The 17,026-nt window shown below is 47.5% G+C and overlaps 10 non-coding genes and 15 pseudogenes across 10 annotated transcripts; all 25 read left to right on the forward strand.

Moving 5' to 3' along the window:
• Positions 1–86: 86 nt before the first annotated feature.
• LOC143948482 (5S ribosomal RNA) lies at positions 87–205 on the forward strand (annotated as a pseudogene).
• Positions 206–314: 109 nt separating this feature from the next.
• On the forward strand, positions 315–435 carry LOC143946465 (5S ribosomal RNA; annotated as a pseudogene).
• Positions 436–544: 109 nt separating this feature from the next.
• Positions 545–663, forward strand: LOC143954442 (5S ribosomal RNA). Its single transcript, XR_013269433.1, has one exon. It is a non-coding gene; the product is annotated as a 5S ribosomal RNA (ribosomal RNA).
• A 109-nt stretch (positions 664–772) lies between these two features.
• LOC143954707 (5S ribosomal RNA) lies at positions 773–891 on the forward strand. The gene has a single exon (XR_013269670.1). It is a non-coding gene; the product is annotated as a 5S ribosomal RNA (ribosomal RNA).
• Positions 892–1,001: 110 nt separating this feature from the next.
• LOC143944315 (5S ribosomal RNA) lies at positions 1,002–1,120 on the forward strand. Its single transcript, XR_013265015.1, has one exon. It is a non-coding gene; the product is annotated as a 5S ribosomal RNA (ribosomal RNA).
• Positions 1,121–1,229: 109 nt separating this feature from the next.
• On the forward strand, positions 1,230–1,348 carry LOC143952410 (5S ribosomal RNA). The gene has a single exon (XR_013267590.1). It is a non-coding gene; the product is annotated as a 5S ribosomal RNA (ribosomal RNA).
• A 109-nt stretch (positions 1,349–1,457) lies between these two features.
• On the forward strand, positions 1,458–1,576 carry LOC143947547 (5S ribosomal RNA; annotated as a pseudogene).
• A 109-nt stretch (positions 1,577–1,685) lies between these two features.
• On the forward strand, positions 1,686–1,806 carry LOC143947494 (5S ribosomal RNA; annotated as a pseudogene).
• Positions 1,807–1,915: 109 nt separating this feature from the next.
• On the forward strand, positions 1,916–2,034 carry LOC143954813 (5S ribosomal RNA; annotated as a pseudogene).
• Positions 2,035–2,143: 109 nt separating this feature from the next.
• On the forward strand, positions 2,144–2,262 carry LOC143945781 (5S ribosomal RNA; annotated as a pseudogene).
• A 109-nt stretch (positions 2,263–2,371) lies between these two features.
• LOC143944426 (5S ribosomal RNA) lies at positions 2,372–2,490 on the forward strand (annotated as a pseudogene).
• Positions 2,491–2,599: 109 nt separating this feature from the next.
• Positions 2,600–2,718, forward strand: LOC143948610 (5S ribosomal RNA; annotated as a pseudogene).
• Positions 2,719–2,828: 110 nt separating this feature from the next.
• Positions 2,829–2,947, forward strand: LOC143946506 (5S ribosomal RNA; annotated as a pseudogene).
• A 109-nt stretch (positions 2,948–3,056) lies between these two features.
• Positions 3,057–3,175, forward strand: LOC143953139 (5S ribosomal RNA). Its single transcript, XR_013268249.1, has one exon. It is a non-coding gene; the product is annotated as a 5S ribosomal RNA (ribosomal RNA).
• Positions 3,176–3,284: 109 nt separating this feature from the next.
• LOC143954922 (5S ribosomal RNA) lies at positions 3,285–3,403 on the forward strand (annotated as a pseudogene).
• A 109-nt stretch (positions 3,404–3,512) lies between these two features.
• Positions 3,513–3,631, forward strand: LOC143950680 (5S ribosomal RNA). The gene has a single exon (XR_013266025.1). It is a non-coding gene; the product is annotated as a 5S ribosomal RNA (ribosomal RNA).
• A 109-nt stretch (positions 3,632–3,740) lies between these two features.
• On the forward strand, positions 3,741–3,859 carry LOC143950295 (5S ribosomal RNA). The gene has a single exon (XR_013265710.1). It is a non-coding gene; the product is annotated as a 5S ribosomal RNA (ribosomal RNA).
• A 109-nt stretch (positions 3,860–3,968) lies between these two features.
• Positions 3,969–4,087, forward strand: LOC143947206 (5S ribosomal RNA; annotated as a pseudogene).
• A 110-nt stretch (positions 4,088–4,197) lies between these two features.
• On the forward strand, positions 4,198–4,316 carry LOC143952458 (5S ribosomal RNA). The gene has a single exon (XR_013267633.1). It is a non-coding gene; the product is annotated as a 5S ribosomal RNA (ribosomal RNA).
• A 109-nt stretch (positions 4,317–4,425) lies between these two features.
• On the forward strand, positions 4,426–4,544 carry LOC143947467 (5S ribosomal RNA; annotated as a pseudogene).
• A 109-nt stretch (positions 4,545–4,653) lies between these two features.
• On the forward strand, positions 4,654–4,772 carry LOC143945248 (5S ribosomal RNA; annotated as a pseudogene).
• Positions 4,773–4,883: 111 nt separating this feature from the next.
• LOC143946308 (5S ribosomal RNA) lies at positions 4,884–5,002 on the forward strand (annotated as a pseudogene).
• Positions 5,003–5,111: 109 nt separating this feature from the next.
• LOC143954453 (5S ribosomal RNA) lies at positions 5,112–5,230 on the forward strand. Its single transcript, XR_013269443.1, has one exon. It is a non-coding gene; the product is annotated as a 5S ribosomal RNA (ribosomal RNA).
• Positions 5,231–5,339: 109 nt separating this feature from the next.
• LOC143954168 (5S ribosomal RNA) lies at positions 5,340–5,458 on the forward strand. Its single transcript, XR_013269183.1, has one exon. It is a non-coding gene; the product is annotated as a 5S ribosomal RNA (ribosomal RNA).
• Positions 5,459–5,567: 109 nt separating this feature from the next.
• Positions 5,568–5,687, forward strand: LOC143948537 (5S ribosomal RNA; annotated as a pseudogene).
• Positions 5,688–17,026: the final 11,339 nt, after the last annotated feature.

A 17,026-nucleotide genomic window follows, 5' to 3' on the forward strand; every position in this document is an offset into this window, starting at 1 on the left:
TGGCGACCTGCTGTATTTTTCCTCTTGATTGCCCGAGGTGACCACCTTGGCTTTTGTCAAGAGAGTTGTAAGTAGGGTGCAAGATCATCTACAGCCACATCACCCTGAATGCGCTCGACCTCGTCTGATCTCAGATGCTAAGCAGGGTCGGGCCTGGTTAGTACCTGGATTGGAGACCGCCTGGGAATACCAGGTGCCGTAGGCTTTTTTCCATTATGTTGTTGGCTTTGGCGACCTGCTGTATTTTTCCTCTCGATTGCCCGAGGTGACCACCTTGGCTTTTGTCAAGAGAGTTGTAAGTAGGGTGCAAGATCGCCTACGGCCACATCACCCTGAATGCGCTCTAACTCATCTGATCTCGGATGCTAAGCAGGGTGTCGGGCCTGGTTAGTACCTGGATGGGAGACCGCCTGGGAATACCAGGTGCCGTAGGCTTTTTTCCATTATGTTGTTGGCTTTGGCGACCTGCTGTATTTTTCCTCTCGATTGCCCGAGGTGACCACCTTGGTTTTTGTCAAGAGAGTTGTAAGTAGGGTGCAAGATCGCCTACGGCCACATCACCCTGAATGCGCTCGATCTCGTCTGATCTCGGATGCTAAGCAGGGTCGTTCCTGGTTAGTACCTGGATGGGAGACCGCCTGGGAATACCAGGTGCCGTAAGCTTTTTTCCATTATGTTGTTGGCTTTGGCGACCTGCTGTATTTTTCCTCTCGTTTGCCCGAGGTGACCACCTTGGCTTTTGTCAAGAGAGTTGTAAGTAGGGTGCAAGATCGCCTACGGCTACATCACCCTGAATGCGCTCAATCTCGTCTGATCTCGGATGCCAAGCAGGGTCGGGCCTGGTTAGTACCTGGATGGGAGACCGCCTGGGAATACCAGGTGCCGTAGGCTTTTTTCCATTATGTTGTTGGCTTTGGCGACCTGCTGTATTTTTCCTCTCGATTGCCCGAGGTGACCACCTTGGCTTTTGTCAAGAGAGTTGTAAGTAGGGTGCAAAGATTGCCTACGGCCACATCACCCTGGATGCGCTCGATCTCGTCTGATCTCGGATGCTAAGCAGGGTCGGGCCTGGTTAGTACCTGGATGGGAGACCGCCTGGGAATACCAGGTGCTGTAGGCTTTTTTCCATTATGTTGTTGGCTTTGGCGACCTGCTGTATTTTTCCTCTTGATTGCCCGAGGTGACCACCTTGGCTTTTGTCAAGAGAGTTGTAAGTAGGGTGCAAGGTCGCCTACGGCCCCATCACCCTGAATGCGCTTGATCTCGTCTGATCTCGGATGCTAAGCAGGGTCGGGCCTGGTTAGTACCTGGATGGGAGACCGCCTGGGAATACCAGGTGCCGTAGGCTTTTTTCCATTATGTTGTTGGCTTTGGCGACCTGCTGTATTTTTCCTCTCGATTGCCCGAGGTGACCACCTTGGCTTTTGTCAAGAGAGTTGTAAGTAGGGTGCAAGATCATCTACAGCCACATCACCCTGAATGCGCTCGATCTCGTCTGATCTCAGATGCTAAGCAGGGTCGGGCCTGGTTAGTACCTGGATTGGAGACCGCCTGGGAATACCAGGTGCCGTAGGCTTTTTTCCATTATGTTGTTGGCTTTGGCGACCTGCTGTATTTTTCCTCTCGATTGCCCGAGGTGACCACCTTGGCTTTTGTCAAGAGAGTTGTAAGTAGGGTGCAAGATCACCTACGGCCACATCACCCTGAATGCGCTCTAACTCATCTGATCTCGGATGCTAAGCAGGGTGTCGGGCCTGGTTAGTACCTGGATGGGAGACCGCCTGGGAATACCAGGTGCCGTAGGCTTTTTTCCATTATGTTGTTGGCTTTGGCGACCTGCTGTATTTTTCCTCTCGATTGCCCGAGGTGACCACCTTGGCTTTTGTCAAGAGAGTTGTAAGTAGGGTGCAAGATTGCCTATGGCCACATCACCCTGAATGCGCTCGATCTTGTCTGATCTCGGATGCTAAGCAGGGTCGGGCCTGGTTAGTACCTGGATGGCAGACCGCCTGGGAATACCAGGTGCCATAGGCTTTTTTCCATTATGTTGTTGGCTTTGGCGACCTGCTGTATTTTATCTCTCGATTGCCCGAGGTGACCACCTTGGCTTTTGTCAAGAGAGTTGTAAGTAGGGTGCAAGATCACCTACAGCCACATCACCCTGAATGCGCTCGATCTCGTCTGATCTCGGATGCTAATCATGGTCGGGCCTGGTTAGTACCTGGATGGGAGACCGCCTGGGAATTCCAGGTGCCGTAGGCTTTTTTCCATTATGTTGTTGGCTTTGGCGACCTGCTGTATTTTTCCTCTCGATTGCCCGAGGTGACCACCTTGGCCTTTGTCAAGAGAGTTGTAAGTAGGGTGCAAGATCGCCTACGGCCACATCACCCTGAATGCGCTCGATCTTGTCTGATCTCGGATGCTAAGCAGGGTCGGGCCTGGTTAGTACCTGGATGGCAGACCGCCTGGGAATACCAGGTGCCATAGGCTTTTTTCCATTATGTTGTTGGCTTTGGCGACCTGCTGTATTTTTCCTCTCGATTGCCCGAGGTGACCACCTTGGCTTTTGTCAAGAGAGTTGTAAGTAGGGTGCAAGATCGCCTACGGCCACATAACCCTGAGTGCGCTCGATCTCGTTTGATCTCGGATGCTAAGCAGGTTCGGGCCTGGTTAGTACCTGGATGGGAGAACGCCTGGGAATACCAGGTGCCGTACGCTTTTTTTCCATTATGTTGTTGGCTTTGGCGACCTGCTGTATTTTTCCTCTCGATTGCCCGAGGTGACCACCTTGGCTTTTGTCAAGAGAGTTGTAAGTAGGATGCAAGATCGCCTACGGCCACATCACCCTGAGTGCGCTCAATCTCGTCTGATCTCGGATGCTAAGCAGGTTCGGGCCTGGTTCGTACCTCGATGGGAGACCGCCTGGGAATACCAGGTGCCGTAGGCTTTTTTCCATTATGTTGTTGGCTTTGGCGACCTGCTGTATTTTTCCTCTCGATTGCCCGAGGTGACCACCTTGGCTTTTGTCAAGAGAGTTGTAAGTAGGGTGCAAGATCGCCTACGGTCACATCACCCTGAATGCACTCGATCTCGTCTGATCTCGGATGTTAAGCAGGGTCGGGCCTGGTTAGTACCTGGATGGGAGACCGCCTGGGAATACCAGGTGCCGTAGGCTTTTTTCCATTATGTTGTTGGCTTTGGCGACCTGCTGTATTTTTCCTCTCGATTGCCCGAGGTGACCACCTTGGCTTTTGTCAAGAGAGTTGTAAGTAGGGTGCAAGATCGCCTACGGCCACATCACCCTGAATGCGCTCGATCTTGTCTGATCTCGGATGCTAAGCAGGTTCGGGCCTGGTTAGTACCTCGATGGGAGACCGCCTGGGAATACCAGGTGCCGTAGGCTTTTTTCCATTATGTTGTTGGCTTTGGGGACCTGCTGTATTTTTCCTCTCGATTGCCCGAGGTGACCACCTTGGCTTTTGTCAAGAGAGTTGTAAGTAGGGTGCAAGATCGCCTACGGCCACATCACCCTGATTGCGCTCGATCTCATCTGATCTCGGATGCTAAGCAGGGTCGGACCTGGGTAGTACCTGGTTGGGAGACCGCCTGGGAATACCAGGTGCCGTAGGCTTCTTTCCATTATGTCGTTGGCTTTGGCGACCTGCTGTATTTTTCCTCTCGATTGCCCGAGGTGACCACCTTGGCTTTTGTCAAGAGAGTTGCAAGTAGGGTGCAAGATTGCCTACGGCCACATCACCCTTAATGCGCTCGATCTCATCTGATCTCGGATGCTAAGCAGGGTCGTGCCTGGTTAGTACCTGGATGGGAGACCGCCTGGGAATACCAGGTGCCGTAGGCTTTTTTCCATTATGTTGTTGGCTTTGGCGACCTGCTGTATTTTTCCTCTCGATTGCCCGAGGTGACCACCTTGGCTTTTGTTAAGAGAGTTGTAAGTAGGGTGCAAGATCGCCTACGGCCACATCACCCTGAATGCGCTCAATCTCGTCTGACCTCGGATGCCAATCAGGGTCGGGCCTGGTTAGTACCTGGATTGGAGACCGCCTGGGAATACCAGGTGCCGTAGGCTTTTTTCCATTATGTTGTTGGCTTTGGCGACCTGCTGTATTTTTCCTCTCGATTGCCCGAGGTGACCACCTTGGCTTTTGTCAAGAGAGTTGTAAGTAGGGTGCAAAGATTGCCTACGGCCACATCACCCTGAATGCGCTCGATCTCGTCTGATCTCGGATGCTAAGCAGGGTCGGGCCTGGTTAGTACCTGGATGGGAGACCGCCTGGGAATACCAGGTGCCGTAGGCTTTTTTCCATTATGTTGTTGGCTTTGGCGACCTGCTGCATTTTTCCTCTCGGTTGCCCGAGGTGACCACCTTGGCTTTTGTCAAGAGAGTTGTAAGTAGGGAGCAAGATCGCCTACGACCACATCACCCTGAATGCGATCAATCTCGTCTGATCTCAGATGCTAAGCAGGGTCGGGCCTGGTTAGTACCTGGTTGGGAGACCGCCTGGGAATACCAGGTGCCGTAGGCTTTTTTCCATTATGTTGTTGGCTTTGGTGACCTGCTGTATTTTTCCTCTCGATTGCCCGAGGTGACCACCTTGGCTTTTGTCAAGAGAGTTGTAAGTAGGGTCTAAGATCGCCTAAGGCCACATCACCCTGAATGCGCTCGATCTCGTCTGATCTCAGATGCTAAGCAGGGTCGGGCCTGGTTAGTACCTGGATGGGAGACCGCCTGGGAATACCAGGTGCCGTAAGCTTTTTTCCACTATGTTGTTGGCTTTGGCGACCTGCTGTATTTTTCCTCTCTCGATTGCCCGAGGTGACCACCTTGGCTTTTGTCAAGAGAGTTGTAAGTAGGGTGCAAGATCGCCTACAGCCACATCACCCTGAATGCGCTCGATCTCGTCTGATCTTGGATGCTAAGCAGGGTCGGGCCTGGTTAGTACCTGGATGGGAGACCGCCTGGGAATACCAGTTGTCGTAGGCTTTTTTCCATTATGTTGTTGGCTTTGGCGACCTGCTGTATTTTTCCTCTTGTTTGCCCGAGGTGACCACCTTGGCTTTTGTCAAGAGAGTTGTAAGTAGGGCTTAAGATTGCCTACGGCCACATCACCCTGAATGCGCTTGATCTCGTCTGATCTCGGATGCTAAGCAGGGTCGCGCCTGGTTAGTACGTGGATGGGAGACCGCTTGGGAATACCAGGTGCCGTAGGCTTATTTCCATTATGTTGTTGGCTTTGGCGACCTGTTGTATTTTTCCTCTTGATTGCCCGAGGTGACCACCTTGGCTTTTGTCAAGAGAGTTGTAAGTAGGGTGCAAGATTGCCTACGGCCACATCACCCTGAATGCGCTCGATCTCGTCTGATCTCGGATGCTAAGCAGGGTCATGCCTGGTTAGTACCTGGATGGGAGACCGCCTGGGAATTCCAGGTGTCGTAGGCTTTTTTCCATTATGTTGTTGGCTTTGGCGACCTGCTGTATTTTTCCTCTCGATTGCCCGAGGTGACCACCTTGGCTTTTGTCAAGAGAGTTGTAAGTAGGGTGCAAAATTGCCTCCGGCCACATCACCCTTAATGCGCTCGATCTCGTCTGATCTTGGATGTCTAAGCAGGGTCGGGCCTGGTTAGTACCTGGATTGGAGACCGCCTGGGAATACCAGGTGCCGTAGGCTTTTTTCCATTATGTTGTTGGCTTTGGCGAACTGCTGTATTTTTATTTATTTTTTTCATTCAAGAAAGTTTTATTAGCAAATAAAAGCACATATTACAAGAGTATGCAAAAAGACACTGCAAAAAACAATTATGCTTAACAAGATTGAATTTGTGTCAATAACATTTCTAGTTGGCTATAATAGGGGTACCATCAAAACATCAGATCCTTCCATTGCGAGCCCTACCGGACTTAGAAGGGTGATTCATTATCCAACCCCAGATTCCCTCAGGAACCCATCAAGCTCAATGTACATCTAGAGAACATATCAAAAGAACTATTAATTTAGTAAAGAAGTCAAGTATAGAAATATATAAGGTTAGAAATAGAGAGTAAAGACAAACGGGGAGAAAGGGAGGAGAAATTCGCCTTGTTCCGGATGCTCTAGCTCATGGTCAAGAGCTGTGTTTGTATGGTATAAATTAGTGATTGACTAGTTGTCTGGACCCCACCACTCTTCAGGCCATCAGGCCGCTGCCCATGATGTCCCCAAAGGATTTGGAGTATTTAAAGGCAAACCACGGAGACCATGTTCTGTGATAACCCTCTACACGCTCATTCGATTGGGCTGCCGTGTCTTCCATCTCACAGATAGAAGCAATTTTAAGCAGCCATTCTCTTATGGTAGGTGTAGTTTTGGATTTCCAGTATAGTGGAATTAGAGAGTTGGCTGCATTTATCGTATGTCTGGTGAGCGACTTTTTATATCTTTTGAATGAGGTGTTGGCAATGTGGAGCAAACAACTTGCCGCGTCCAACCTCAGACTGGTCTCCATGATCTGCCCAATCAGCTCCTTCACCCCCGACCAATAACGCTGTAATTGGTCGCATTGCCACCAAATGTGGAATAGGGTGCCCTCCTCCCGTTCACACCTCCAGCATCTATCCGAAGAGTGAGGATACCATTTGTGAATTCTTTCTGGGGTAGCATACCAATGGGTCAACAGTTTGTAGGACGTTTCTTGCATTTTCGTGCTTAGGGAGCATTTGTGTGATAGAATACATGCCCTATCCCACTGATCGTCAGAGATCGGGGAACCCAAAGCCCGAACCCACTTCTCCCTGAGCCCGTGATCCTCTCGTGAACCTAGTGATCTCAACCATGCATATGTAAGCGAAGTAGTTTTTGGGGTGGGTTCACCTTTCAAGCAAACTGATTCTAGATCCGTCACTGCTCGCGTCAAGTGTGGTCTACGTGTTACATCATTACAGTAGCTCCTCAGTTGAAAATATGTCCAGAGTGGTAGTCTTGGTAAATCATTGTCTACTTTAAAGTCAGTGAAGTCTTTCATCAAGCTACCGTTAAAACAGTCTAGTGCTAAGAGCGGTCTTTTCGGTCTCTGTATTTTAAGTAGTGGGTTCTGTAAGCCCGGCACAAAGTCCGGGTTATCTCGAATAGGGGTTAAAGGGCTCAGAGAGGTGGAGAACTCAGAGTGTTTGGTCAGTGTATGAAAAATGTGAAGAGTAGTGCCTACAGTGGGGTGCGAAAGCATGGATCTGGGGTATCTAAGCCTTGGGATCCAGGGAGAGAACTGGAGGTTAATCACACTTGCTTCCTCCTCCAACAAGACCCAATCTTTAATCTGGGAGTGACAGTGCCAATCTATGATACGTGCAACATGCGCAGCATAATAGTAAAGTTTGTAGTCGGGTATACCCAAGCCACCCCTTTCTTTGGGTTTGGTTAAGAGAGACTTTTTCAACCTAGGGGGTCTGCGGGCCCAAATAAAACTTGTCTGAAGGGAGTGTAGCGCTTTAAAAAAGCTCATGGGTATCTTGATGGGCAAGGTTCGGAGCAAGTAAAGTACCTTTGGCAGTACAGTCATCTTACAGATGGCCGCCCTGCCAAACCATGAGAAATAGCCCGATCCCCATCTCAGAAGGTCCTGTGTAATGCTTTTAAGTAGGGGGGGAAAATTCCGCGCGTACGTCAGTGCAAGTCTGGGGGTCAGCCAAACTCCTAAGTATTTAATAGCTGAGGCTGTCCATGTGAAGGGGGTACCGACTCTGGCCACCGACAATCGGGCCTCGGGAAGAGACACATTCATGGCCATCGATTTAGAATAGTTTATTTTGAAATTGGAGATATATCCAAATTTTGTGAATTCCTTCAAAAGCGAAGGAATAGAAGTGTGTGGTTCTGTTAAATAGAACAGCAAATCATCGGCGTAAGCCGCAATTTTAAAAGTTCTCTCTTTAAGTTGGAATCCCCTAATCGATGGGTTCATGATGGTGTGTCTTATGAATGGCTCTAGAGCAATAATGAAAAGCAGGGGTGACAAAGGGCACCCCTGCCTTGTGCCATTCTTGATAAGCACTGTCTCTGAGAGGGAACCATTCACTTTAAGCCTAGCTGAAGGGTTCCAATATAGTGCCGAAATCCAGGCCATCATGCCGGGGCCCAAGCCAGCACGCCTGCACGCCTCGAACATATAATCCCAAGCTACTCGATCGAAGGCCTTCTCCGCGTCAGTTGACAGGAGAAAGCCCTCGATCTTTCGCTGGTGTGCCACATGAATCAGGTTCAGGGACTTCGTCACATTGTCTTTTGCCTCCCTGCCTGGCATGAATCCGGCCTGTTCGGGTCCAATCAATTCATGGAGTAGGGGTTTCAGCCTGTTGGCTAAGATCTTTGCTACCAGTTTCACGTCTGTATTTAGAAGAGATATGGGCCTGTAGCTGGAGCAGTTAAGTGGATCCTTCCCTTCCTTGGGGAGAACAGTGATAAAGGCTGATAGGAAGTCATTTGAGTTTGGTCTCTGGCTTGTCAAGGAATTCATTGCTTTTCTAAAAGGGTTGAGTATAACCTCTGTAAATGTCTTATAATAAATGGCACCAAACCCATCTGGCCCCGGACTCTTGCCCGTCTTCAAATCTCTTATGGCTGTCTTAATTTCGGAATCGTCAAAGGGTCTGTCCAACTGGTTACTGTCCTCTTAATTAAGTCTGGGTAGATTAACTGCGTCTAAGTAATGCTGTATCGCCTGGGTCCTGTCACCCCCCAGATCCGGCGGTCTCTGCTGATTCGGGAGGTTGTATAAATTTGTGTAGTAGTTTTGAAAGTGTTGGGCAATCTTCTCAGTTTCTAAATCTGTCTTCCCATCCTTGCCATTGATACCCCTGATGTGGTTGTGTGTTATACGGGTGTTCAGGGCCCTCGCCAGGACCTTACCTGTTTTGTCCCCATGTTCATAGTAAACTTTCCGTCTAAAAAATAAGAACCTCCTGGTAGTGTTGTCTAAGAGCTGTTTAAGAGCTTTCCGTGTCTCAAGTAGAGATTCTGCTGAGTGTACTGTGAGGGAGCGTTTATGCTGTGATTCAAGGGATCTTATTTTCGCGGTCAACTCATTGATCATTTTATCTCTCTCCCGTTTTTTACGTGTACCCATGCGTATCAGCTCGCCCCTAATAAAACATTTGTGGGCTTCCCAGATCGCCAGGGGGTTCATCCCAGGGGTGTCATTTAGCTTGAAAAATTCAGTCAAAGAGGAAGTCAAGTCTGGTAGTAGTGCTGGGTCAGTTAGTAATGACGAGTTCAGTCTCCATGTAGTGGGTCTGGCCCGGGTATTTGTCCAATCTAATGTCACGGATATGGGAGCATGGTCGGAGATTGATTGTATCCCAATGTGGGCAGCACTCAGCTGCGACAAATCTCTCTGAGAAACGAAGATATAGTCTATTCGTGAGTGGCGGTTATGAGGGATAGAAAAAAAGGAGAAGTCCCTGCCCTCAGGGTTCAGGTGACGCCATGAGTCTACCAGATTCAGAGAATGCAGGAGCTTCTTAATATTCTTAAGAGCCCTATAAGGGATGGCGGTTTTGCCATTGGAAGTGTCTTCAGTCGGTATAAGGGGTACGTTGAAGTCTCCACCCAAAATAAGTCTGCCCGAAGTGAAGCATTTCAGTTCATCAATCAGTTTCCGACAAAAAGTGAGTTGAGCCGAGTTGGGGAAGTATACGTTTGCCAGAGTCAGGGGAGTCCCTCTGCAGGTCCCCTTGAGTAAAAGGAACCTCCCTTCAGGGTCGACCAGCTTGCCTGTAACCTCTAAGTCAGCATCCCTACTCACCAGTATCGAGACCCCTTTTGATTTCGTCCCAGGACTGGTGGCATGGTAAGCTTCTACAAAGTATCTACAAAGTCAGTCAGTCTTGGTGTATGTCCGGTCTTAAAGTGAGTCTCCTGTAAAAATACAAAGTGGGGCCTACCTTTTTTGAGTTCTCTTAGTAAAGTGGTTCGTTTTTCGGGGATGTTAAGCCCTTTGACATTATGAGAGACTACCGTTGGGTTACGTCCCAAATCAGAATACGCCATGGTTCGGGCTCAGGGAGGTGCGGGATCCGACACCTGTAGGAACAATCTCAACAAGATAGCAAAAAGTTATGATGTATACAATAGTCAGTAATATACAGTATATATAAACACTGTCGTTTGTGTCGTGGCAAGGCGAAATAAAGAGAAAGAAAGCAGTGAAGAGAAAGGAGAAGATGAAGTGAGATGAGGACGGAGTCGTAGGTCACACCCCCTTAAGAGTAAATAACCGTCTCAAGGAGGTCAAAATTAGTACGTGAGACAGGCCCCAAAGTGACCTGCCTGATGCACTATTGTGGGGTTCGGGAAGGCCCTCCCCGGAGATAACAACCTTCACCGTGCAGGGCACCTCAGGCCAATTAGCCCAGTGTCCGCCCTGAGAAGGTATGTATTTGAAGGCACCGGACCGTTGTCTATCACGGTGGTAATTCAACTATAAGTGCAAGGAACCGTCGTGAGCGGCCCCATAAAGCGTATGAAAGGTGCTAATTGGTCTGTCACAGCAGCAAACATACATATAATGCAAACTGGTATCTGATTAATAAAACGGAAAAGCAATAAACATAAACCAGAATCAAAATAAAACAAAAGCGAGAATAGAACAAGAATAGAACAAGCAGGCCTAGCAAATGGCAATTAATGAGAAATTAAGGTACCTCCTACCCTCCAATGAACCGTACCCCTCCCGCCACCCGCTCATTACAATCTGGGGGGGCTATTATTGCCCTGGATAGGCATCTTCGCCCCTTGAACACGGATCCTCCATCACTATCGCCCTGCCAGTGCTGCGTTATTCAGAAAGTCAGCCGTTGTCCTGCAGCCTTTATACCCTATAAATGCAAATGTGTAATACTGACGTGGTATTTCCGAAGAAACACCTAAGAAACAGGATGGAATCGAACGGATCGTGGTTTCACAGGGAGTCGTTTCTACGATATTGAAGCATGTAATTAGAAATGATCTACTGTTGGCGCTGGCGGAGCATGGAATCCCCGATGGCTAGGCGGTGGTCAGGTGGTAAAAGAGCGACGTTGTAGCGTCTGGAAGGTAGGTAGGTACGAACGCTTCATAAATCTTAAGCTTCCATCAGATTCCTGGAGGAGTGTGGGCGACTTCGTGGGGTACCCCTTGGTGAGAAATCTCCTCGTCCTGGCCTCTGTCGTTTGGAGAGGTGTTTTTCCGGTGAGGCGAACGGTGAAGCTGGTGGACTTCTGTCCTTAGTTGGCATGGAGAACTCCTGATACCAGTCGGGCAGAACGATCGGATCAAGCTGGAGAGCTGCGCAAAATTCCGGGAGGTCCGCAGGCGTTCGTAGGATATGTTGCTTGCCTCCGTGTGTAACCAGCAGAGCGAAGGGAAAGCGCCACGAGTAACGCATATCTTTTTCCCTCAACTTTTCAAGCAGAGGACGTAGAGCCCTTCGGTTTCTCAAAGTTATTTGGGACAAGTCCTGGAAAAGTTTTATATTCTCCCCGTTGAACACTATTTGGTCGTTCCTACGGGCCTTGGTCATTACATCCTCCTTAAGTGTAAAGCTCTGTAAGCAACAAATGATATCGCGTGGGGGTAGGGTATCAGGGCCCCTCGCTCTGAGTGCTCTGTGCGCTCTAACGAAGTCAATAACCGAGTCCTCCGGACGTTCGAGTAGAGTATTGAAAACCCTTTGTAAGACTGAGGTGATTTGGTCGGGCGCAACGGACTCCGGTATGCCGCGTACCCTGATATTATTTCGTCTCCCCCTGTTATCCAGATCCTCCAAATGTCTGTTCATTTCTATGAAATGTAGGGAGTGGGCCGTGACAACCTCGTCAAGTCTATGTATGGATCTGTCTCTCATCTTACCCGCCGTCTCTGCAGCCGCCATTTTTTCCTGCATGACCAGGAAACTGGTCTTTAAGTCCGTGATCGCTGCGGAGAACGAGGCCTTAATATCTGCTGCGAAGCCGGACATGTCCTCGTAGGTAAGTGGGTGTGTGGAACGGTAGCCATGCCTGCCATTGTCCTCGGTAGCCGATTGCGAGTCCTCGCTGTATTCCTCGGCCGCATGGACCGGCACCATCTTGTCCTCCCCCGGGGCCTGTAATGCTGAGGCCTGATTTTTTTTTTTTTTTTTTTCCAAAAAATTTTTTATTTCAGTATAACAAGATACAGAGAATTACACCTTCAATACATGAATGCTTCATAAGGGGAAAAGGAAGGTGGATAAACAGCATATTATGTCTCAAATAACCAAAACATCAGATGTAACATAGGACATAAAACTGAACACTTGGAAAATGGAAGTCTTCTGATACAAAGTAAAGAACCTGCAAGATTAAGTTTACTACCCGCAAATGAATCTAACGAAGACCAAGTCTTAAGTATTTGAAACCTGAATGGTGCTGTCAGCATCTCAAATTACTGAGGCGGGTATAGGCCAAGTGAAATAAAGCTGTGTGGTGGTTATGGGAGGGGGAGAAGCCACAAAAAGATAAAGAGATTGGGATAGAAGGTAGGAAAGGGGTATAAAGAGATGATCCATCACTCGTCTCACATTAGTGGTCAGTAGGTCCTGCCAGTAAGGATATCATCTAGTTAAATCCTGAAACGTATCAGAGGTTATGAATATCTGCCACGGGGTCCACTTCGAACCAAATTTAGTCGGCGTATCTTTAGTGATGTGGATCAGTTTTTCCATGTTAGCAATTTTGTCAACTCTGTGTAACCATTCTTTAATGGAGGGTATATTGGGGGACTTCCAGTAGATCGGGATGCACTGTTTGGCTGCGCTAATCAGATGGAGTGTCAGAGATTTTCGATAAGAGGACTTCAGGGAGGTATTATGGTGTAGAAGATATTGGGCCGGAGTAAAGGGGACAATCACATCCGTTATCTTGCAGATTATCTCGTGAATTTGTGTCCAAAAGGGTTGTATAGCTGGGCATGCCCACCACAGATGTAGGAGTGTGCCCCGATGGTTATTACATCTCCAACAGGTATCTGGAATATGTGGGTCCCAGGTGTGAAGTAGAGTAGGAGTACGGTACCAACGACTCAGGATTTTGAACCCGTTTTCTTGGGTGGAGACATTTAGCGTGCCTTTATGAATGTTAAGCAAAATGTTTTCCCAGTCCTCACAGGAGAGGGGAGTGTCCAAATCTCTTTCCCAGGCTTTACAAGCTAAAGAAACTGTTGGGTCTTGGCCTTCAAACAAAAGAGAGTGAGTTAGAGAGATAAGATGTGTCATAGGCGTCGTGGAGGAGCAAAGTCGTTCAAATGGAGTCAGGGACCTAGAGTACTCTAAATGTCGTGGGGAATGTGTCAGGAAATGCTGAATTTGCTGGAATGTCCAGAAAGGTATAGGTGGTGAACGCATATCTAGAGCAACTTGTCTGGCTGAGAGCATTCGACCATTTTTATAGAAAGATTTAGCCAATATCGGTTCTTGTGTCCAGTGCTGAATGAGGAAGGACTTGTGCATACCTGGAGTAAAATTTGGATTCATTTTCAACGGGGTAAGAGGGCTAGAAGGGGACGAGATGTTATTTTGTGTGCAGGTAGTGTGGAAGCATTGGATAGTAGGAGCAATGAGTGGGTGAGATTTGACCGTGGCCATCCTAGTAGAGTGAGCAATCCAAGGTAAGTGCTGCAGAGGGGCAGCTATGAATGAAGCTTCTAGGGCAACCCAGTCTTTAAAAGGTGAATGAATGTTCCAATCTATTATCCTAGTTAGATGAGTAGCTTTATAGTAATTGCTGATATCTGGAAGGCCTATTCCACCTTTGTTTTTAGGAAGGGAGAGTTGGAAGAAACTAATTCTGGGTTGTCGCCCGTTCCATAGAAAATTGGTGCAAATTTGCTTATATGATTTAAAGAAAGCCAGAGGAATTTTGATAGGCATAGCTTGTAGAAGATAAAGAAGACGGGGCAATATGTTCATCTTCAAAATAGAGGCTCTACCGAACCAAGAGAAGATCGGTTTATTCAATTTTTTCAGGTCAGATATAATTCTATTAAGTATGGGAATATAATTTTTGGCGTACAGATCCTCCAGGTTTTTTGTGATTTGGACCCCCAAGTATGTGATGTTTTCATCAGTCCATTGAAAAGGGAAATTATGTTTACAGTGTTCTACTTCCGTGGGAGATAATGAAATGTTTAGGGCATAAGATTTCTTGAAGTTTATTTTAAGGTTGGAGAGGGAATGAAATAGGTTAAATTCTTTTAACAGGGAGGGGATCGTTATGTGAGGGTTAGTAAGGAACATTAAGATGTCGTCCGCGTAAGCGGCAATTTTATATTCTTTCACTGTGGAACGGACCCCCGTGATGTCTGTATTTGCCCGTAGGCTGTTCAGGAAGGGTTCCAGCGTAAGGATGTATAAAATCGGGGACAGAGGGCATCCCTGCCTGGTTCCGTTGTGTATGGAGAAGGCATCCGACAGGGTGTTATTGACTCTGATCTTCGCTTTCGGGTATGCATACAATGAATCAACAAATCTACGTATCTGGGGTCCCAAACCAATGGTCTGAAGGACCCCCTGCATGTAATCCCATGCTACCCTGTCGAATGCCTTCTCCGCGTCCAGTGAGAGGAAAAAACCCCTCTGGGCAGTCGACGTTATCAGGTGATGGATGTTGAGGGCTTTAAGCGTGTTGTCCCTTGCCTCTCGGCCTGGGACAAAACCAACTTGGTCAGTAGAAACTAATTTGGGGATAAGTGGGAGAAGTCTGTTAGCGATAATTTTGGAGAAAATTTTTAGATCAGTGTTTAGAAGGGAAATAGGCCTATAATTTTCAGTCTGGGTCGGGTCTTTGTCGCCTTTCGGTATCACTACAATATGGGCTTCGAGCATGTCCTGATGAAGAGGCATAGTGTCAGATACGGAGTTGAAGGCTCTCCTAAATGGTTCTTGAAGGACCTCCGAGAAGGTCTTATAATAGACCGCTGGCAGGCCATCAGGGCCAGGGCTCTTGCCACTCTTGGTTTGCTTGAGGGCGGTCGCCCATTCTGTTTGCGAGATGGGGTTGTCCAGGTCTGACACTATGTCTGCGTTGTTAATTTTGGGACAGAATTTTTCCAGGAAGTCAATGATTTTATTTTTTCTGAGAGGGTTATTTGCAAGGGGTGTATCCGATTGGTCAATATTATACAAAGCGGAGTAGAAACATTCAAATTCCTTGGCGATGTCTTTATTGGAAGTGAGTTTTGTACCTGTGGGGGTATGTATGGTATGTACGGTATTTTTAGCTCGTTTAGTCTTCAGAGCTTGGGCTAGAAGGTGGCCGCTCTTATTGCCGAATTCGTAGAATTGTCGCTGGGCAAGTATATATTTCTTGTGAATTGCTTTTCCTAGTTCCTCTCTAATGGAGGTACGAATTAGTTGTAAATCATGCAAAGTTTGGGCGGCTAATGTCCGTTTGTGCGTTGTTTCCAGTACTTTAAGTTTTTCATATAAGCCCGATAAGTGTTGTTTCCTATCTTTTTTTAGTTTGGCCGTGATAGATATGAGATTCCCCCTTATCACACTTTTATGGGCAGCCCACTGTGTGATGAAGGAGGTATCTGGAGTATTATTGTTTATGAAGTAGTCCTGAAGGCTTTGTTGTATTTGGGAAGTCAGTGCAGTGTCAGTCAGTATTGTGGGGTCCAATTTCCATGTATGTGTGCGGTCTTGTATTGCGGGCAACTGCAAAGTGATTGAAATGGGATGGTGGTCTGATAAAACCATGGGTTCTATCGTAGCTCGCTGAAGGTATGGGAGATCAGATTGGGTCAATAGTAAATAGTCTATTCTAGAGTATCGGTCGTGCGGGTTGGAGTAGAATGTATAGTCCTTTTCAGTCGGATGTAGGGTCCTCCAAGTGTCGTGGAGTAGAAGTTGTTGAAAAGATAGTTTGATCTGTTTTAGGGCCCTATACGGGAGAAGAGAGGTACCAGTCGATGTATCTACCAGAGGGTCTAGGGGGAGATTAAAGTCACCCCCTAATATTAGAATACCTGATTGAAAGGCAGCTAGGTGATCGGTGATTGACCTAAAAAAGGGGACTTGCGAAGAGTTAGGACTATAAATATTAGCTAATGTAATGGGTTTGTTGTGTAGAACACCCTTGAGGAAAACAAACCTTCCCTGATCATCTATAGCGGAATCAATTAGTTGGAACGGAGTATTTTTGGCAACCAATATAGAAACACCCTTCGTCTTGGAGTGCGGAGTAGTGGAATGATAACCGTGTGGGAAGTGGTAATTGGCGAGTTTAGGAGTGGCTTGAGAGCTAAAATGGGTCTCTTGAACGAAAACCACATCGGCTTTCAGGGATTTCATATGCGCTAAAAAGCTAGAACGTTTCTCTGGGACGTTCAATCCTTTAGCGTTCATAGACACTATCTTAAGTGAGTTAGCGGTTGGCATCCTGGTGTGCGTTCTGGCGTATGAGGTGGGAGAGAAAAATGTAATAGCACAAAGGAATGTGAGACGAGTGATGGAGCTCTAAACAAAATTGAAGGGGGGTGTGAGAGGGGGGGGGGGAGTCTTGAAGGAGGAGCAGTGGTAGAGGTTAGACAAAGGTATGATTGGGTAGGCACAGTAGTGAGAAGAAGATCCAGTAAAAAAGAGAAAGAAAAAGAAAAAAAAAAAAAAACCGTGTGAAGTGGAAGTTCACTGGAGTCGGAAAGTACCGAAAGGTATTCCCAACAAAATATAAAAACCAGTATGGGTCAGGAGAATCTCACAGAGATTTCCGATGTGGAGAGTGATTGGTGACCAAAACAAGATGAGTCGTTCTCGTGTTTCCTAGAGGTCAGAGAAGTGGAAATATGGGATATCAAATATAAGGAATGGTTGCATTGCTAGGGGAGGGGAGTAGAATGTGTCTGTTCGGAGAATGTAGCATAGAAAGGAGCAAACTGGACCTAAAGAGTGATTCGCCGTGTAATGCCAGTGACAGTTAACAGGTTACTCGTTACAGGTATGTAAATCTAGATGCAGTGTGAGAGGCATAAAAGCACAAATA

The sequence above is a fragment of the Lithobates pipiens genome, unplaced genomic scaffold, assembly GCF_037356315.1.
Source record: "Lithobates pipiens isolate NorthernLeopardFrog02 unplaced genomic scaffold, aLitPip1_a1.2 Scaffold_30, whole genome shotgun sequence".
Lineage (NCBI taxonomy): Eukaryota > Metazoa > Chordata > Amphibia > Anura > Ranidae > Lithobates > Lithobates pipiens.